The sequence below is a fragment of the Bos javanicus genome, chromosome 16 (genome assembly GCF_032452875.1).
Source record: "Bos javanicus breed banteng chromosome 16, ARS-OSU_banteng_1.0, whole genome shotgun sequence".
Lineage (NCBI taxonomy): Eukaryota > Metazoa > Chordata > Mammalia > Artiodactyla > Bovidae > Bos > Bos javanicus.
This window is the reverse complement of record NC_083883.1, coordinates 72,652,863-72,672,704: the sequence shown is the minus strand read 5'-3', so window position 1 is coordinate 72,672,704 and position 19,842 is coordinate 72,652,863. Positions and strand designations below refer to the sequence as shown.

Here is a 19,842-nt window from a genome sequence, read left to right as displayed (position 1 = left end):
AAGAAGGACTAAACATAGACATTCAACTTCAGGGACTTCCCTGGTAGTCCACTGGTCGGGAATCCACCTCCCAACACAGGAGACGTGGGTTTGATCCCTGGTCGGGAGGCAGCCAAGTAAATAAATAAGTATTTTAAAAAAAGAAATCCAATCTCATAATTCATTGTTAGAGTAATTATGCCCATGAGGGAAAATAAGCTGCAATCATCTTGCAATTTGCATTGCACCTGGAAATTTACAAAACACTTCACCGTCCTCGGTCTCATTTTACTAACAAATACTGCTCCTCTCTCACAGAGCCTGATGAGGAGGGCAGACAGAGTCCTGCGTGCTGGAGCCGTCAGGAACTCTCAGGGCTCACCCTCTGAGTTCAAGAAGTTTCAGTAACCATTTTCTCCCTGGTGTCTGGGATGAATCACCCAGAACCATTCTCATTCTCCTGGGATATCCTCCGGTGAGCCATGGGGGCCTGTTCAAAGTCTCTTTCTCTCTAGGTTCAAACCAAGGCTGAGCACTTGTTGGCTGTGTGAGCCTAGCTTTGTGTCTCAACTTCTCTGAGCCTCAACTAGAATTGGGAATCATTGATACTTTCCCTGTAGAGCTGCTGTGAGGATTAAAAGGAAATGTGTATGAAAAGCATCTTCTGCATTGCTCTGCTTAGAATAGCTCCTAAGTAAACAGCAGCTAGATCGTCCCTGGTGGTCCAGAGATTAAAACTCCACACTTGCAGTTCAGGGGCATGAGTTCAATCCCTGGTTGGGGAGGTTCTGCCTGCCACAGATCAGTTTCTGCGTCACTGCACTGGCGTGTTCAGGAGCAGTCCTCAGCCCGTCTCCTTAACTCTAACAACATACACCCCAACAGTACAGACCTTAGTTCTGGGGGGAGCAGCAGGGCAGTGAACTGGCTCCCTCGTTCCCAGCCCCCTCCCCAGACTCTGCCGGAGCCCTCGGGACAACGAGGTGCCACTGGAGAGAACTCAGACCTGTCCCCAGGGGCAGCTTCTGGCTGTGGAGGACTCAGCTGGGGTCCTGTTTTCTCCCACTAAACTCCTAGGCCAACCCCTGAGGTCCCAGACTATATACAGAAAGAGGCTTTGCTCCCTGGGCTGTTTTCAGGGCCTGACCTAAGGTCTCTGTGAGACTTGGGGTGGGGAGGCTCAGAATCCTCCCTGAATCTTGGGAACCATCACTCTCAGTTCAGTTCAGTTCAGTCACTCAGTCATATCCGACTCTTTGCAACCCCATGGACTGCAGCACACCAGGCTTCCCTGTTCATCACCAACTCCTGGAGCTTACTCAAACTCATCTCTGGCCCATGTTTATTTGGGAAAGTGAAAGTGTTAGTCAGTCATGTCCAACTCTTTGAGACCCCATGGACTGTAGCCCACCAGGCTCCTCCGTCCATGGAATTCTCCAGCCAATAAGTACTGAAATGGGTTGCCATTTCCTTCTCCAGGGGATCTTCCCAACCCAGGGATTGAACCTGGGTCTCCTGCAATGCAGGCAGATTCTTTATCATCTGAGCCACCAGGGAAGCCCAGGGGCTCTGTGAGACTCGGGGGAGGGGGAGGCTCAGTGTCCTCCTTGAATCTTGGGGAACCATCACTCTGGACGGTGTTTATTTGTGCAAACCCAGATGTTACAATGAAGTGCAACTGGCAGCCATGTCCTGGATGCCCCTAGTGAGGCTCCCACCACTCCGTCCCCCCACCTTCTTGTGGCTGCTGCATCACACACATGGGGTATTTGCCTGCTCCCAGAGCTGTCTGACTTTACAATTCCTGCAGAGACCCAAGGCTGCTCACATGGTGCTCAGTCTCTTTAACACTGTAACAGGAGGAAGGGCCGGGCCCTTTTTGAGACCCTAGTGAAACCAACTGGTGTCATTTCAGAGGGGCTCCGAAGACTTCCAGTACCATGGTCCTTTATGTCTCAGAGCAGAGGAGATTCAACAAGAGCAAAGAGGTAGATAAGTGATTTATTAGAGTAGGACGCTTGTGAGGTTTATAAGCGGACGGGTAAGAAATGCCACGCCCTGAGAACTTAGTGGGCTAGTTTTATAATCGAACGAAAAGTAGGGGGTGCAGAGGGGGAAGACATTCCTTGTCTTTCTTGAGGAGACGTCATGTTTCCACCATCAGTTCCTCCACCAGGAAGGGCAGGGAAGCTTACTTACCCCTCCCTAGATGGTCCAGCCAAGACTGTCATAGCACTTGGGGAAAATACTTTTGGGTCTCAGTATAATGAAGGACTTTCATTTTGAAAAGTCATTTTTCATAAGTGACTGCTTTTTGTGTGCACAGAGCCTGTTTTGGGGGGTCACTTAGTTGATGACACCATGGGCAGGTTGTAGGCCTTGTTTTCTACTACTGTTTTATTGTTTGGGGGCATGTCCCGTGCTTCTGTTGCATGGTTTTGTTGCTACACAAGACTGCTTTTCCAAGTAATCATTAACTTACAGGGGTCTCCCGTATTTTTCTACTTACAATCCCCAGGTGGGATGAACTATTTAATCACCTATTTTGTTGCTTCATTCTGTCCTTATCACTATCACGACTGGCCTCTGCAAGGCCATGGAATTTCAGGCAACCTCATTCTCACAGTGGCCCCACGATGGTATTCTTTGTTCCCCATTTTGCCAGTGAGAAAACGAAAGCTCAGGGGATGGCTGTTGAAAGGTTCAGAGCTGAAACTGGCCAGCTCTGAAGGCCAGAGCCTTTGTGTTACACCAGGGGCTGGAGCTGTGACCCGTGGTTCCGGCAGTGGCTGCACTGAGCCACAGGCCTGCTCGAGGTGATGGATCAGGGATGGAGCCTGGTCCCTAAGGGGGCTGGACCTGTGGCCAGGGCTTCATTCCCATGACTTGTGAGACAAGGAGCCAACACTAGACATGACCACCATCCTGCCCACCTCCATGCAACCTGACCCAGAGCCCCAGGTCCACAGAACTGTCCAGTGAGCTGCCCCCAGTCACCCTCCTTGCCTCCTCCTTCTCAACCCTTATTCATGGGGGCAAACTCAACCACCCCCAGATCTCTCGTCTGAGGGAAAAGACAAGGGACGCCCTGAACTGCAACGCTCAGAATTCCCCGCTGAACCCTGAGGCACCTACCTGTTAACACAGAAGTCAGGTGCCACACCTGAGAGGCTGCTCAGAGAGCTCAGCGGAGCTCCTCCAGCCCGCCTTAGTCCCCAGGACACCTGAGCCAGTGCATGTGGCAACCAGAGCCACCTGCCCCCGTTAACTGGCATCATCCTGCTCTCGGACTGCCCTCCCCCACAGCCGAGCAGACACAGAGGCACTCAAGCCCAGGCTCCAGCTGGGAGACCAGGCTATTGTACTCATCACACGCAGGGCCACTCTGTCCCCAGAGGTTCACTGAGGCCCCAGTCCCCCAGGGTCCTAGGGCAGCTTCCCACTTTGGGATCTTGAAATTTGGTGCTATCAAACGATGCTTGTTGGTGATGCATCTTCTGCCAGAGACTGTCTCATACACAGTAGGCACCACACACATTGGTTAATACATGTGTATTTATATACAATTACGGCTTCCCTGATATTCTCAGTGAAGAATCAGCCTGCAACGCAAGAGACCCTGGCTCGATTCCTGGATCAGGAAGATTCATTGGAGAAGGGATAGGCTACCCACTCCGGTATTCTTGGGCTTCCCTTGTGGCTCAGCTAGTAAAGAATCCGCCTGCCATGGGGGAGACCTGGGCTGGATCCCTGGGTTGGGAAGATCCACTGGAGAAGGGAAAGGCTCCCCACTCCAGTATTCTGGCCTGGAGAATTCCATGGACTGTATAGTCCATGGGGTAGCAAACAGTCAGACATGATTGAGCAACTTTCACTTTCTTTTTCATAATTATATGCAATAGAAGATCAAACTAAATAAAAAAAACAGATACTAAGACCCAGACTAGAGACTTCCCTAGTGGTCCAGTGGTTGACTCTGGGCTTCCATTGTAGGGGGCACGGGTTTAACCCCTGTTGGGGAACTAAGATACTGAAACCTGTGTGGTGTGGCAAAAAAAAAAAAAAAAAAGGACAGTTCTTAGACCCAGACCATGGTCTTAAAATTACATTTATCCCTGAAACGAATGGTTTCTTGGAAAGAAGCTGATTCCAGGTCTGGGCAAAGTGAAAGTGAAGTCACTCAGTCGTGTCTGGCTCTTTGCAACCCCGTGGACTGTAGCACACCAGGCTCCTCCATCCATGGGATTCTCCAGGCAAGAATACTGGAGTTGGTTGCCATATCTTTCTCCAGGGGATTTTCCTGACCCAGGGATCGAACCCAGGTCTCCTGCATTGCAGGTAGACACTTTAACCTCTGAGCCACCAAACGAGAGGTCTGGACAGGAAACATACAAATGAACCCGGAACTTTGTAGAGTATGTAGCAAGGAAACAATCAAAGGTGGCTAGGGTCTACAGACTGGATGGTAATGTTGGATCTAAGTGGGTTTATGAAGTACCCAGCCATGTTAGGGAGAGGCACATGGCAAGGATCTGTGGGCAGACTCTCATAAATGTTGGCAGCCTCTAGGAGCTGATGGGGGCCTCCAGCCAGCAAGAAACCAGGGCCCTCAGTTTCAGAACCTCAAAGAAATGCTTCTGTCAGCAACTTGATTGAGCCTGGAAGCAGAGTCTTCCCCAGTCACATTTTCAGATGAGAACACATCCCAGCTGACACCTGGATGGTAGCCTGGAGATTCTAAGCTGAGGACCCAGCTAAGTTTGTGGTACTACTGTTACACAGCAAAAGAACACTAGTACAGTTTTCCATTTCAGTCCCAGGCCACAGGTAGGGACTTCCTACCCTTCCTACCCTCCCTTCCCTTCTCCCACCTACCCTTGTCCCAGTACACGTATTCCCAGCTAGGTGAACACTGAGGACCATGGTGGCTTGGACCCAGGAACTGCGGAGGAGATGAGACGATGCTCATGTCTCCTCAAGCCCCCTCCCTGCAGGAGGCTGGCCGACCTGCCACAGCTTCTCTAGACAGACAGACAGCAGAATCGTTCTTCAAAGGAACACAGGAAGAAGCCAGGGGCTGCCTGGAGATGAGCAGTTGGACCAGACCAGGATAGACCATGCGCCTGTGACATGGGTCAGCGCCTCCCCCTTCTCCAAGGCAAGACTGCCAAGGCCACTCGTAGCTTTTCTGGACAAACTGGGGAAAGATGGGGAAAGAGTCATGAAATGTAGAGAATCCCAAAATCCGCAGGAGGGGGTGGGGGATGAGGAAGCTGAACGAGGCTCCCCCCAGCCTCCTCCTCCAGCCCCTGGGGTTTGCCTCCACCCTTTCTCTTCCTGTAGCCTGGGGCATCCTTCCACCAGACGTTCACAGCTGTTCTTGTTTCTCTGCTCCAAAAAGAAAAACAAGGCCATTTCCTCCCTGACACTCTTTAATGCACGTACCCAATTGCAGCCCCCTCCAAGATAGCTCTACGACCATGTTTTATTTTCGTCACAACACTACCATCTGAAGTGGCTATGTATTCTTTTTGCTATTATCTGTCCCTACTTGTACCACTAGAATGCAAACTCAAGCCTTATCTGTCTCCTTCATGGTTATTTCCCTGAGCATGCATCACAGTGCAAGCCTCCAAGAATTATTTGTGAATGAATGAGCTCTTCATCAATGTAGTACCATTCTAGTGCTTCTGATGTCATGGTATCTCAATGGAAGCTCACTAATGCTGGCAGGGCCACCTCTCAGCCCTGCACACTTGGCCTAGGGGTAATTTCATAGGCTCTTAGCCCAACTGTTTGAAACCCAGGTCTGTCTTCCTACCTTTGTGATCTTTCATCCCCCACCCCCCCCAGCACCTCCCCCCCCCCCCCACCCCCCGGCAGGGAGAGGGGTGTGTGGCAGCTGGGGAGCAGGGACGGGGCAGTGTTTCCATGCCCCAGGGCATTCAGGATCTTAGTTCCCTGACCAGGAGGGAAGTGTGGTGCCCTAACCACTGGGATGGTAGGGAATTCCCTAAACCTTAATTTCTTCATCTGTAAAACAAAATCATAATAAAACTACCTACCTTGTAGGTTACTATGAGAATTAAAAGAGATTAGAACAAAGAGCCTGGCACAGAACAAACAATAAATATAACTTTTTCAGCCTCAAACCAACAGCTCACCAACTTTTAACAACAAACGCTTTCTTGCTCTGCTAGCTATCCTCTCTCTTGGCTTTATCTTTTATTTTCCCCCTACTTTTGTTTCTCCTTTGGTCCTGCTGTTCTGTCCTCAGTTCAGTTCAGTCGCTCAGTGTCCGACTGTTTGTAACACCATGGATTGCATCATGCCAGGCCTCCCTGTCCATCACCAACTCATGGAGCTTACTCAAATTCATGTCCATCGAGTCGGTGATGCCATCCAACCATCTCACCCCCTGTCATCCCCTTCTCCTCCTGCCTTCCATCTTTCCCAGCATCAGGGTGTTTTCAAATGAGTCAGTTTTGGCATCAGGTAGCCAAAGTATTGGAATTTCAGCTTCAGCATCAGTCCTTCCAATGAATATTCAGGACTGATTTCCTTTAGAATGGACTGGTTGGATCTCCTTGCAGTCCAAGGGACTCTCAAGAGTCTTCTCCCACACCACAGTTCAAAAGCATCAATTCTTTGGTGCTCAGCTTTCTTTATAGTTCAACTCTCACATCCATACATGGCTACTGGAAAAACCAGAGCTTTGACAAGATGGACCTTTGTTGGCAAAGTAATGTCTTTGTTTTTTAATACGCTGTCTAGATTGGTCATAACGTTTCTTCCAAGGAGTGAGTATCTTTTAATTGCATGGCTGCAGTCACCATCTGCAGTGATTTTGGAGCCCCCCAAAATAAAGTCTCTCACTGTTTTCATTGATTCCCCATCTATTTGCCATGAAGTGATAGAATCGGATGCCATGATCTTTGCTTTCTGAATGTTGAGTTTTAAGCCAGCTTTTTCACTCTCCTCTTTCACCTTCATCAAGAGTCTCTTTAGTTCCTCTTCACTTTCTGCCATAAGGGTGGTGTCATCTGCATATCTGAGGTTATTGATATTTCTCCTGGCAATCTTGATTCCAGCTTGTGCTTCATCCAGCCCAGCATTTCTCATGATGTACTTTGCATATAAGTTAGGTGAGCAGGGTGACAATATGCAGCCTTGACATACTCATTTCCTGATTTGGAACCAGTCTGTTGTTCCATGTTCAGTTCTAACTGTTGCTTCTTGGCCTGCATACAGATTTCTCAGAAGGCAGGTGAGGTGGTCTGGTATTCCCATCTCTTGAAGAATTTTCCACAGTTTATTGTGATCAAAGGCTTTGGCATAGTCAATAAAGCAGAAAATGTTTTTCTGGACCTCTCTTGCTTTTTCAGTGATCCACCAGATGTTGGCAATTTGATCTCTGGTTCCTCTGCCTTTTCTAAATCCAGCTTGAACATCTGGAAGTTCATAGTTCACATACTATTGAAGCCTGGCTTGGAGAATTTTGAGCTTTACTTTGCTAGCATGTGAGATGAGTGCAATCGTGCAGCAGTTTGAACATTCTTTGGCATTGCCTTTCTTTGGGATTGGAATGAAAACTGACCTTTTCCAGTCCTGTGGCCACTGCTGAGTTGTCCAAATTTGTTGGCATATTGAGTGCAGCACTTTTTTACAGCATCATCTTTTAGGACTTGAAATGGCTCAACTGGAATTTCATCACCTCCATTAGCTTTGTTTGTAGTGATGCTTCCTAAGGCCCACTTGACTTTGCATTCCAGGATATCTGGCTCTAGGGGAGTGATCATACCATTATGGTTATCTGGGTCATGAAGATCTTTTTGGTATAGTTTTTCTGTGTATTCTTGCCACCTCTTCTTAATATCTTCTGCTTCTGTTAGGTGCATACCATTTCTGTCCTTTATTGTGCCCATCTTTGCATGAAATGTTCCCTTGGTATCTCTAATTTTCTTGAAGAGATCGCTAGTCTTTCCCATTCTATTGTTTTCCTATATTTCTTTGCATTGATCACCAAGGAAGGCTTTCTTATCTTTCCTTGCTAATCTTTTGAACTCTGCCTTCAAGTGGGTATATCTTTCCTTTTCTCCTTTGCCTTTAGCTTCCCTTCTTTTGTCACCTGTTTGTAAAGCCTCCTCAGACAACCAATTTGCCTTTTTGCATTTCTTTTTCTTGGGGATGGTCTTGATCACTGCCTCCTGTAAAGTGTCATGAACCTCTGTCCATAGTTCTTCAGGCACTCCATCTATCAGATCTAATCCCTTGAATCTATTTCTCACTTCCACTGTATAATATAAGGGATTTGATTTAGGTGATACCTAAGTGGTTTTCCCTACTTTCTTCAATTTAAGTCGAATTTTGCAATAAGGAGTTCATGATCTGAGCCACAGTCAGTACCCAGTATTGTTTTTGCTGATTGTATAGAGCTTCTCCATCTTTGGCTGCAAAGCATATAATCAACCTGATTTCGGTGTTGGCCATCTGGTGATGTCCATGTGTAGTGTCTTCACTTGTGTTGTTGGAAGAGGGTGTTTACTATGACCAGTGTGCTCTCTTGGCAAAACTCTGTTAGCCTTTGCTCTGCTTCATTTTGTACTCCAAGGCCAAATTTGCCTATTACTCCAGGTATCTCTTGACTTCCTACTTTTGCATTCCAGTCCCCTATAATGAAAATCTATAATAACATTATGTGCCCTATAATGACATCTTTTTTTGGGTGTTAGTTCTAGAAGGTCTTGTAGGTCTTCATAGAACCATTCAACTTCAGCTTCTTCAGCATTACTTTTTGGGACATAGACTTGGATTACTGAATTATTGAATGGTTTGCCTTGGAAATGAACAGAGGTCATTCTGTCATTTTTCAGATTGCATCCCAAGTACTGCATTTCAGACTCTTTTGTTGACTATGAGGGTTACTGCATTTCTTCTAAGGGATTCTTGCCCACAGTAGTAGATATAATGGTCATCTGAGTTAAATTCACCCATTCCAGTCCATTTTAGTTCACTGATGCCTAGAATGTCGACGTTCACTCTTGCCATCTCTTGTTTGACCACTTCCAATTTGCCTTGATTCATGGACCTAACATTCCAGGTTCCTATGCAATATTGCTCTTTACAGCATCAGACCTTGCTTCTATCACCAGTCATGTCCACAACTGGGTGTTGTTTTTGCTTTGAACAACTGTCAACAGGAGAATGTTGGATCCCAACAAAAAATGATACCCCATGTCCAGGGACAAAGGAGAAGACCAGCAAGAAGGTAGGAGAGGCAAAATCACGTTTGGAATCAAACCCCATTCCTGCCAGAGACACTCGGAGGGCTCAAGCAAAACCTTGTGCTCACCAGGGGATGCCACAGAGTCTGAGCCAGACCTGCCTTTGAGTGTGAGCGTCTCCTGCAGAGGTACGGGGCAGCAGTGGCCTGCCCCAATGGCAGGGGTTCTGGGTGCAGTAGACCTGGGTATGGCACAAGCCCTCTTGGAGGAGGTCGCCACAGAGCCACCAGAACTTACACAGGACTGGGGAAACAGACTCTTGGAGGGCACAAACAAAACCTTGTGTGCACCAGGACCCAGGAGAAAGGTGCAGTGACCCTGCAAGAGAGTGACCCAGACTTGCCCGTGAGTGTCCAGGAGTCTCTGGGGAGGCGTGGGTTGGTAGTGGCCTGCTGCAGGGCTGGAGGCACTGAGTGCAGCAGTGCGTGCCTGAGACCTTTGGAAAGAGATGGCCATTATCCTCATTACCTCTACCATAGTTGGCCTCAGGTCAAACAACAGGTGGGGAATACAACCCCACCCATCAACAGAAATTTGGATTAAAGATTTACTGAGCATGGCCCTGCCCATCAGAACAAGACCCAGTTTCCCCCACAGCCAGTCTCTCCCATCAGGAAGCTTCCATAAGCCTCTCATCCACCAAAGGGCAGACAGAATGACTACCACAATCACTGAAAACTAACCAAACTGATCACACGGACCACAGCCTTGTCTAACTCAATGAAACTATGAGCCATGCCGTGTAGGGCCACCCAAGATGGACGGGTCATGGTGGAGAGTTCTGACAAAACATGGTCCATTGGAAAAGGGAATGGCAAGCCACTTTAGCATTCTTCCCTTGAAAACCCCATGAACAGTATGAAAAGGCAAAAAGATAGGACACCAAAAGATAAACACCCCAAGTCAGTAGGTACCCAATACGTTACTGGAGAAGGGTAGAGAAATAATTCCAGAAAGAATGAAGAGACAGGACCAAAGCAAAAACATCACCCAGTTGATTTCCTTTAGGATTAACTGGTTGGATCGCCTTGCAGTTCAAGGGACTCTTAAGAGTCTTCTCCAACACCACAGTTCAAAAGCATCAATTCTTCGGCACTCAGCTTTCTTTATAGTCCAACTCTCACATCCATACATGACTATTGGAAAAACCATAGCTTTGACTGGATGGACCTTTGTTGGTAAAGTAATGTCTCTGCTTTTTAAATTTATTTATTTATTTATTTTGTCTTTGCTTTTTAATATGCTGTCTAGATTTGTCATGGCTTTTCTTCCAAGGAGCAAGCATCTTTTAATTTCATGGCTGCAGTCACCATTTTCAGTGATTTTGGAGCCCAAGAAAATAAAGTCTCTCACTGTTTCTATTGTTTCCCCATCTATTTGCCATGAAGTGATGGGACCGGATGCCATGATCTTAGTTTTCTGAATGTTGAATTTTAAGCCAAATTTTTCACTCTCTTCTTTCACTTTCATCAAGAGACTCTCTTTAGTTCTTCTTCACTTTCTGCCGTAAGTGTGGTATCATCTGCGTATCTGAGGTTAGCTTTATCTGTAAGAATGCTCCTTTTCATTCTTGATATTGGCTGTCAGTTTGAGGTTGGACTTATTTACCTTAATCAGCATCAACAGAAGTTTGTCATTTTTACTGGTTTTTTCAAGGACCAATTTCTAGATTTGTTTGTCCTCTCATGTATGTATTTTCCCTGCATCCTTTTTAATCAAAGCATAATTTATACATAATAAAGTGCACAAACTTTAAGTGTACCATTCTCTGAGTTTTAATAGTTGTATTTACACTGTATGCCCAACATTCTGAGTCAATATATAGAAACATTTATCACCCCAGAAAGTTCCCTCTTGCCTCTTCTAGTTAACTCCCCACCCTCCCCAGAGGCAACAACCGTTTGGATTTCTATCACCATAGATTAGTCGTGCCTCTTCTAGAAACTGATACAAATGAAATCATACAGTGTGCTCTCTTTTGCATATGGTTTCTTTTGCTCATAATTTTTTAAAATAATTTCAAATCTAAAGAAAAGTTGCAAGAGTGGTAAAAGAACTCCATATCCTTCTTTCTCACCCAGATTTCCACAACTGCTAACATTTCATTTGCTCACTTCCTCCATTTTTCTAGTTTTCCATATAATCCATTGTCATTGGTCTTTTGCCTATGTCATTTGAGAACAACCTTCAGACAAAAATGCGCCGTTACCCTTAAGTACTTCAGGGTGGGCATCCCCCAAAACAAACAGCCCTCCCCTCGGGGCTCCAGGTGTGAACACAGGAGGTGGGGACAAGGCAGGGGTCCACCTGGAGTCTTGTCTGCCACAACCAGAGCTTAGAGTTCATAAATAAGTATAAATGCTCCTCCTTCCATGATGTACTTTAAAAAAAAATCAATTGGGATTTATCTTCTGTTGGACAATGACCTCTTTCCCCTGTGAATACAGTCATTATTGACAAGAGTCAATGTGGTATCCTGCTCTTCTCCAGCCAAGGCTGTCCGCAAAACCACAGCTGGACAATTGGACATATGCTTTCCAAGGACTTTGAATCTGGACAGATTCATGCGAAGGATGGAAAGCTGCATCGCTGGTGCAGGGGTGTCTCTCTGGGGGGAGTCAGGGCATGTCAGGAATTCACACATCTCTATAGGAGTTGCAAGGAAAGGCATGGGGGGCACTCTCTAGGTAAACAAAAGCTTCAGGTCAGAGCTGAATTAGAACTAAAGAAAGAGGGCTTCCCTGGTGGCTTAGCAGTAAAGAATCTGCCTGCCAGTGTAAGAGATGCAGATTTGATCCCTGGGTCGAGAAGATCCCCAGAATCGCCTGGGAAATCTCATGGACAGAGGAGCCTGGTGGGCTGCATGGGGTTGTAAAAAAAAACAAAAAACTAAAGGAAGAGCACCGTTTGTTGGGCTGGTAGGGGGCGCAGGGTGGGGAGCCCTGCTGGCTGGCAGAGGGTCAGAACCTATATCGACAGTTCTCAAACTTAGCTTGCCTCAGAATCCAGAGGGCTTGTCAAAAACCCAGATTGCTGGGCCCACACCCAGAACTTCTGTCTTTGGGACCAAAAGTTGGTCCAGTCCAGTTCAGTTCAGTTCAGTCGCTCAGTCGTGTCCGACTCTTTGTGACCCCATGAACCGCAGCAGGCCAGGCCTCCCTGTCCATCACCAACTCCCGGAGTCTACCCAAACTCATGTCCATCAAGTCACTGATGCCATCCAGCCATCTCATCCTCTGTCGTCCCCTTCTCCTCCTGCCCTCAATCTTTCCCAGAATCAGGGTTTTTTCAAAGGAGTCAGCTCTCCACATCAGGTGGCCAAAGTATTGGAGTTTCAGCTTCAACATCAGTCCCTCCAACGAACACCCAGGACTGATGTCCTTTAGGATGGACTGGTCCCAGTCCAGTGCTCTCTAATTTGAGCGGCAGCGACATCTTGTGGTGAGGATGGGAAACGAACCTTGCCTGCCCTGAACCTCAGCCCCGGCGGTGCCCTTGGGTCCAGGATGGTGAGGCCCGCCCCATAGACGCCGGTAGGCCCACTCCTTGCTCCAGAGCGGGCTGGACACTGAATGCCTCATTTTACCCTAGAGACGGGGAGGCCTAATCTTGTTTCTTGGAACTTTCAACTTCATTTCAAATACTTCCATCTTGATTTTTTGTCAATAAATTTTTCCCTTGGTCTTTCTACTCCCCAAAGGCCAAAGCCCACGAACCCACATACTGAAGTCTCGGCCACACATGGGATGGCTCCGCTGTTGGGAGACTGACTTCTGAAACGAAATGCCTCACCGAACAATCGCTTTCAGCCCAAAGGAGCATTTTATGACACGAGCTATAAATATCCCTGGAAGCTTGGCATGGGTCTTTGGCAGGATCTCCTAACTGATTAAGGCTGCAGTAATGACTGGAGTGGGTGGAGAAGAGAGCCTGTAGGCCTGGGCAGTGCGCACCGTATTTCCTCTGCTCTGGTAGCTGCTAACCCGGTAGACTGGGGTGTAAGGATTTCCGGAGCTGGGCAGTTGTTGGGAAGTAAATTGTCACTGGGCTTATGTCTGAAAGTTCTGGGTTTCATTCCTGGCCCTGCGTCTGTACTGCGAGCCTGGGGCACCTCACCTCCGATAGACTGAGGTTGTTCATCCGGAAAATGGGGGTGGGGGTGAAACCAGTCACTTACATGAAAGTGTCCTGCAGAGTCTGGCATAGGGAGGCGGCCCTGGATGAGCCCCAGATCAGAGGAGGCCAGTGTGTGGCATCCGGATGCCAGGCTGGGAGGGCGCCCAGGAGGGAGGCGCTGTGAGGTGTCCAGCAGTGAACGGTTCCCTCCCCACCCCCATCCCTCCCCATCCTCCCAATCCCCCCACCTCCCATTCCACACACCCACCCCTACCCAAGCGGGCACCCCTGACCTTCCCTGCCCTGTCCTCACCTACCCTGGCAGAAGGAGCAGCTGGACGCACCTCCCAGCTGCCTCCCTGTCTGCGTCCTGTGTGACAGGAGGAGAAATTAATTATTAACCACCAGGTTAATGGAGCAGGTGGGTGCAGAGGCAGTGGGGCGCTGCCCCCAGTCCTGGTGACCCTGGGGTGTGGGGGGAGAGGGGCACAGGCCACCCCCTGCAGCTCCCCACTCTGCACTGTGCTGGCAGGGTGCTGGTGCTGGGTGTTAAGTCACTGCGGCCTCTGAAGTCCCCCCTACTGTGACCTCTCCCCAGCCACCAGCTCACTGCCCTGGGCCCCCAGCATCCTCTAGGCCTCTGCAGTCTCCCCTACTGTGACCTCCCCCCAGCCACCGGCTCACTGCCCTGGGCCCCCAGCATCCTCTACACCCCTCACCCCCAGATGCTTCCCATGTGTCTGTGGCTCCTTGGGCCCTGGGTGCAGGGCCTGTGATGCTGTGAGATGTGAGTGAGTGAGAAGGTGACAACTTCCCCCAAACCATAACCCTCCCCACTGAGAAGACTGGGCCACCTCAGACTCACCCTCCCACACACACACACAGCCCATTTCCTGTCCTGAACCTCCCAGTTTCACCGAGGTCAGGAGGTAGAGAAGGTCAGCCTCTTGCCTTCCAGAAAGTGGAACTCTCTGTGATGATGGAAATGTCCCATATCTGTGAGGCCCCATGCAGTAGCTAGGGAGCACTCCAAACATTCAACTTGTAAGGAATTTTTAAATTTCATCTTATTTTTATAAACCTAAATTTATTTATTTGGCCACGCCAGTGACTTGCGGGAACTTAGCTCTCCAACCAGGGATTGAACTTGGGGCCCCAGCCGTGGAAGTGAGGGATCCTAACCACTGGACCTCCAGGGAATTCTCTGAACTGAAATTTAAATAACCACAGGTGGCTAATAGCTCTAGGCATGCCCCCATCACTCCTCCATTAGCCCCTCCCCAAAAACAAATTGTTCTGGGAAAGATCAGTTAAATTAAGGATAATAAGAGGTGTGTAACTAACATGTGGTTACAAGCCTCTTTTTGGTGGGCTCCAAAATCACCGCAGATGGTGACTGTAGCCACAAAATTAAAAGATGCTTGCTCCTTGAGAGAGAAGCTATGACAAACCTAGACAGCATATTAAAAAGCTGAGACATTACTTTACCGACAAAGGTCTGTATTGTCAAAGCTATGGTTTTTCCAGTAGTCATGCACAAATGTGAGAGTTGGACCATAAAGAAGGCTGAGCACTGAAGAATTAATGCTTTTGAACTGTGGTGTTGGAGAAGACTCTGGAGAGTCCCTGGGACTGCAAGTAGATCAAGCCAGTCCATCCTAAAGGAAATCAACCCTGAATATTCATTAGAAGGACTGACGCTGAAGCTGAAACTCCAATACTTTGGCCACCTGATTCGAAGAGCCAACTCATTTGAAAAGACTGATGCTGGGAAAGACTGAAGGCAGAAGGAGAAGGGGATGACAGAGGATTAGATGGTTGGATGGCATCACCGACTCAAAGGACATGAATTTGAGCAAGCTCCCAGAGATGGTGAAGGACAGGGTAGCCTGGCGTGCTGCAGTCCCTGGGGTTGCAAAGTCAGATGTGACTGAGCGACTGAACAACTAATATACGACAAAACAGCACTGCCCTTCCTCCTCGGGGTCAGGACTTCACCCTAAAGCAACAGCTGCACAGAGACTGGTAGTAGGGTTCAGGGGGCAGGGCGCTCTCCCAGTATCTCAAGGCCTTGAAACCACTCCTGAGGTTAAAGCCTTCATGGGTGTCAGGAGAGCTCCCCCAATTCTGATCATCAGACCATCAGTGGAGATGCTCCAGAATTTTGGTGTATCCGATCTCCAAATCCCAGGGAATTCTCCTTTCTCGAATTCCCCAGTCATGAGGTCAAGGAGGGCACTTAACATTTAACATGGGCCCTACCTGCCAGCCCGTTCCCCCAGCTCCCCGACTCCAGTGCTCCACCAACGCCACTGCCTGTCCCTTTCACTCACCTGCACCCTCTCAGCTGCCCCTTAGGGTTCAACGGGTCAGACCGGGGGAACGCTCAGGGATCACGTGGGCAGATTTGCCCCCACAGTCCACGTCCTTTGGACAGCAAGGAGATCCAACCAGTCCATCCTAAAGGAAATCAGTCCTGAATATTCACTGGAAGGATGGATGCTGAAGCTGAAACTCCAATACTTTGGCCACCTGATACCAAGAACTGTCTCAATGGAAAAGACCCTGATGCTGGGAAGTATTAAAGACAGGAGGAGAAGGGGACGACAGAAGATGAGATGGTTGGATGGCATCACCGACTCAGTGGATTTGAGTTTGAGCAAGCTTCAGGAGTTGGTGATGGACAGGGAAGCCTGGCATGCTACAGTCCATGGGGTCACAAACATTCGGGCACGACTGAGCGACCGAACTGAACTGAACTGAACCTACCGCAGGTGAAAGGTCACTGTGCATGTCCCACAGGTCTTACCTTACCTGCAGTGGAGGCTCTGATGTGACTTCTGACCCCTGGTGCTGTCCCTGCACTGCGTGGAGTGGAGTGAAATGGGAGAGGCCCCGCAGAAGGCTGTGATCCCAGGGACGAGGCCACAGCAGCAACCAGACAGACCAGCCCATGACTGTCCCCACACTCCTGAGCCTGTGGGGGGCAAATCTGCCCATGTGATCCCTGTGCTTTCCCCTGGTCTGACCCGCTGAACCCCAAGGGGTAGCTGAGAGGGTGCAGGTGGGTGAAAGGGGCAAGCAGTGGGTGTCGGTGCAGCACTGGGTCGGGGGGATGGGGGAACGGGGCTCTGACCCTGGTTGGTCGCTGCAAACTTGTGTGATGACATGTAGTTTCTGTGCCTCAGTTTCCCCAGTTGTAAATGCCGTTAATGATAACCGTCTGGTCTGCCTCCAAGGGTTGCTATAGGGTGCAAATCAGATAACTGCTGTCATTCATTAATCTGTTCATTTATTGTTTGTTAAGAAAATGCCTTGCACTTCCCTGGTGGTCCAGTGGTTAAGAATCTGTGCTTCCAGTGCAGGGCGTGTGGGTTTGATCCCTGGTCAGGGAACAAAGATCCTACATGTTTCACAGTAAAGCGAAAAAAAAAAAAAAGAACTTGTTGGGAACATGAAAATCAGTCTTTCTAGTGGCAGCAGAAAGATTTAGAAGAACCCCCTGCCTGTGGCAGCTTAAACACCAAACCCTGGAAGGGGAGTTTGGGAGAGAATGGATACATGTACATGTATGTCTGAGTTCCTTTGCTGTCTACTTGAAACTGTCACAACATTGTCAATCAGCTATTGTTGCTCAGCCACTAAGTTGTGTCCAACTGTCTGTGACCCTGTGGACTGCAGCATGCCAGGCTTCCCTGTCCTTCACCATCTCCTGAAGCTTGCTCAAATTCATATCCATTGAGTCTGTGATGCTACCTAACCATCTCATCCTCTGTTGCCCCCTTCTCCTCCTGACCTCAATCTTTCCCAGCATCAGGGTCTTTTCCAATGAATCGACTCTTTGTATCAGGTGGCCAAGGTATTGGAGCTACTGCTTCAGCATCAGCCTCTCCAATAAATATTTAGGGTTGATTTCTTTTATGATTGACTGGTTTGCTCTCCTTGCTGTCTAAGGGACTCTCAAGACTCTTCTCTAGCCCCACAGTTCAAAAGCATCAATTCTTCAGTGCTCAGCCTTCTTTATGGTCCAACTCTCACATCTGTACATGACTACTGGAAAAACCATTGCTTTGATTATACGGACTTTTGTTGGCAAAATAGCGTCTCTGCTTTTTAATACTCTGTCTAGGTTTGTCATAGCTTTTCTTCCAAGGAGCAAGCATCTTTTAATTTCATGGCTGCAGTCACCATCTGATGTGATTTTGCAGCCCAAGAAAATAAAATCTGTTACTGTTTCCATTGTTTCCCCATCTCTTTGCCATGAAGTGATGGGACTGGATGCTACAATCTTAGTTTTTCGAATGTTGAGTTTTGAGCCAGCTTTTCCACTCTCAGTTATATTCCAATATAAAACAAAAAGTTAAAAAAAAAAAATCAAACCCTGGCATGTGTGCATACAGACTCAGCACCAGCCTTCCTCAAACCCTGTGGAGGCCTTCTCAGGGAGGAGGAGGAGGAGGGAGCAGGGAGGAGTGTCTGCAAGGCTGGAGGAAGAAGGAGGCGGGTGATGGGGAGGAAGCTGTGAGCTCACCAATCCCGGTAGAGCTGCTGGTTCCAGCAAGGCCCACCCAGTTGCCCCAAGCAGGTTGTGGGAATTGTCTAGCTGGGTGTGACATGACTGCCCATGTCTGCTCAACCTGCTCTCAGACCTCTCAGCACCATCTTCTCTGTCCCCGCCTCCACTTGCTCTCACTTTCTCACCCCCAGCCTCATCATCACTTTCTCCTTTACCTGAATCCTCCCAGCCTCAGCAACGTGGGTTTGGAAATGGAGAAGCCTGCCGAGAACCCTCAAGAAGCCCCAGGGGGAACCAGCTTACTCCTTACTTTCGGCCCAAGCTCCTCACTTCCAGCCAGGCTCCTCACTTCTGGTCCACTCTCCTGGGGCCTCTCCCTGTGGCAGAGACTCCATCAAGAGCGCCTGGACCAGCCTGGCCTGATGGTTGGTCCTTCCAGGCAGATGAGGGGCTGGGCTGGGGCCAGAGGGTGGGGTCCAGTCATCCGTGCAGGTTCTGGGCTGGGACCCTGGGCACAGTGGGTGGTGGACCAGGCCATGTGGTCAAAACGGGCTGGGACCAGGACAGCCAAGGTAAGGGAACAGTCAGGGGAGGCCGGCCTCATCTGCACTTCCGGGTGGCCAGCAGGCTTCCTCTGACAGAGGCTGGCGCATCAGTCTGATGCCCCGGAGCACAGACTTGACCTTGTCTTGTTAGGTTTCTCCCAACAGGCTGGGAATTTCCCAAAGTGAGGCCATCTTCCCTCTTCATCTCACATCCTCCGCCCTTGGAGTTCGATCAGTGCTCACTGAGCACCTGCCGGTCCGTGGGCCAGGCCTGCTGGAGAGCAGGCAGGGTGCCAGGTGCTCCCGAACATCCTGAATGGCTCACCGAGCCAGTCTGGGCCCCCCTTGTGCCAGTTATCAAGCTCAGCCTCCTGGGCCCACAGTGCTGGGTGAAGCGCATGGCCATCTTCCGTGCAGCTGGTCAAACATCCCTGTCCACCTCCTCATCACCTTCTGGGATGTGTGTGGACCAGAATCGCTCCCTCAGGATGTTCAGGTGAGCCTGTTGGCATAGACAGAAGTAGGTGGAGGTCCCGCAGCTGATGGGGGACCCAGCAAGGTCCTGCTGCCTTGCTCTTCCCACCCCTTGCTCCCCAGATAGTTCCAGCCAGCGGTCAGCCAGTCAGCTCAGGGGCTTGGGCACCTACTGTGTGCAGAGCTGGGTGCTCAGTGTGTGGAAATCACTTTTCCTGCTGCTGCCCATCATCCCTTCCCCTTAATTCTGGCAAAAGCATTCCAGTTCTGACTCACTCCCTGTAGTCTCTTAGGGTTCCTGTAAGTCTCATTGCTGGGAGGAAGCACATGGCCCAGGCCCGGCCAGTACCAGACGTAACACCCCCCACCCCCCTCCCCACCGGCTGTAGCAATCAGCACGGAGATCAGCATCAAAGTTTTTGCTGAAACTAGTAGGGGGAAAACTCTATCTGCTGGTAGGACTTATGAAACCGGGATCGCTGGTGGGCATCTTGCCACCATGGGAGGAGAGCCAAGGCAGGGAATCAAGAGAGACTAATTCCCTTGAGGTCCTAAAGCAACCGAGCCTAGAACTGTCCAGCATCTACGTTTCCTTTTGGTTAATTCAAGATGAATTTTCTGTCACTTGGAGCTGAAAGAGAGGAGGGTGTAAGGAGAAATAAAGAAAGGAAGTAAAGTGGTTTCTACCTTCAGAAAGGTCCCAGGCTGCAAGAAAATATGGTTTCCTTCCTGGGGTCTCTGAGCACATGATCTTTCATTTTTAAACCTTTGTGTGCGTGAAGTATACACTCAGAAGAATTCTTATACTTTTGATTTCTCTACCAAGCAACATATATTCATAAAGAAAAATTTAACAACAGCAAAAAAAAAAAAAAAGGATGGTCCATTGCAGGCCATTGTTATTATTTTTTTCCAAGTGTTTAAAAAC

The 19,842-nt window shown here is 48.9% G+C and overlaps 1 long non-coding RNA gene across 3 annotated transcripts in view; it reads left to right on the top strand.

Annotated features, from left to right (window-relative positions):
* LOC133228147 (uncharacterized) overlaps positions 1-13,599 on the top strand; it is a 30,693-nt gene extending 17,094 nt beyond the window's left edge. Inside the window, exons 2-4 of one of the 3 annotated variants that reach the window (XR_009730092.1) lie at positions 298-454; positions 4,542-11,863; positions 12,964-13,599. This is a non-coding gene — a long non-coding RNA (uncharacterized LOC133228147). Of the gene's footprint in view, positions 1-297; positions 11,864-12,963 lie in introns of all 3 variants that reach the window. The other 2 variants (XR_009730093.1, XR_009730091.1) reach the window with 2 other exon arrangements.
* Positions 13,600-19,842: the final 6,243 nt, after the last annotated feature.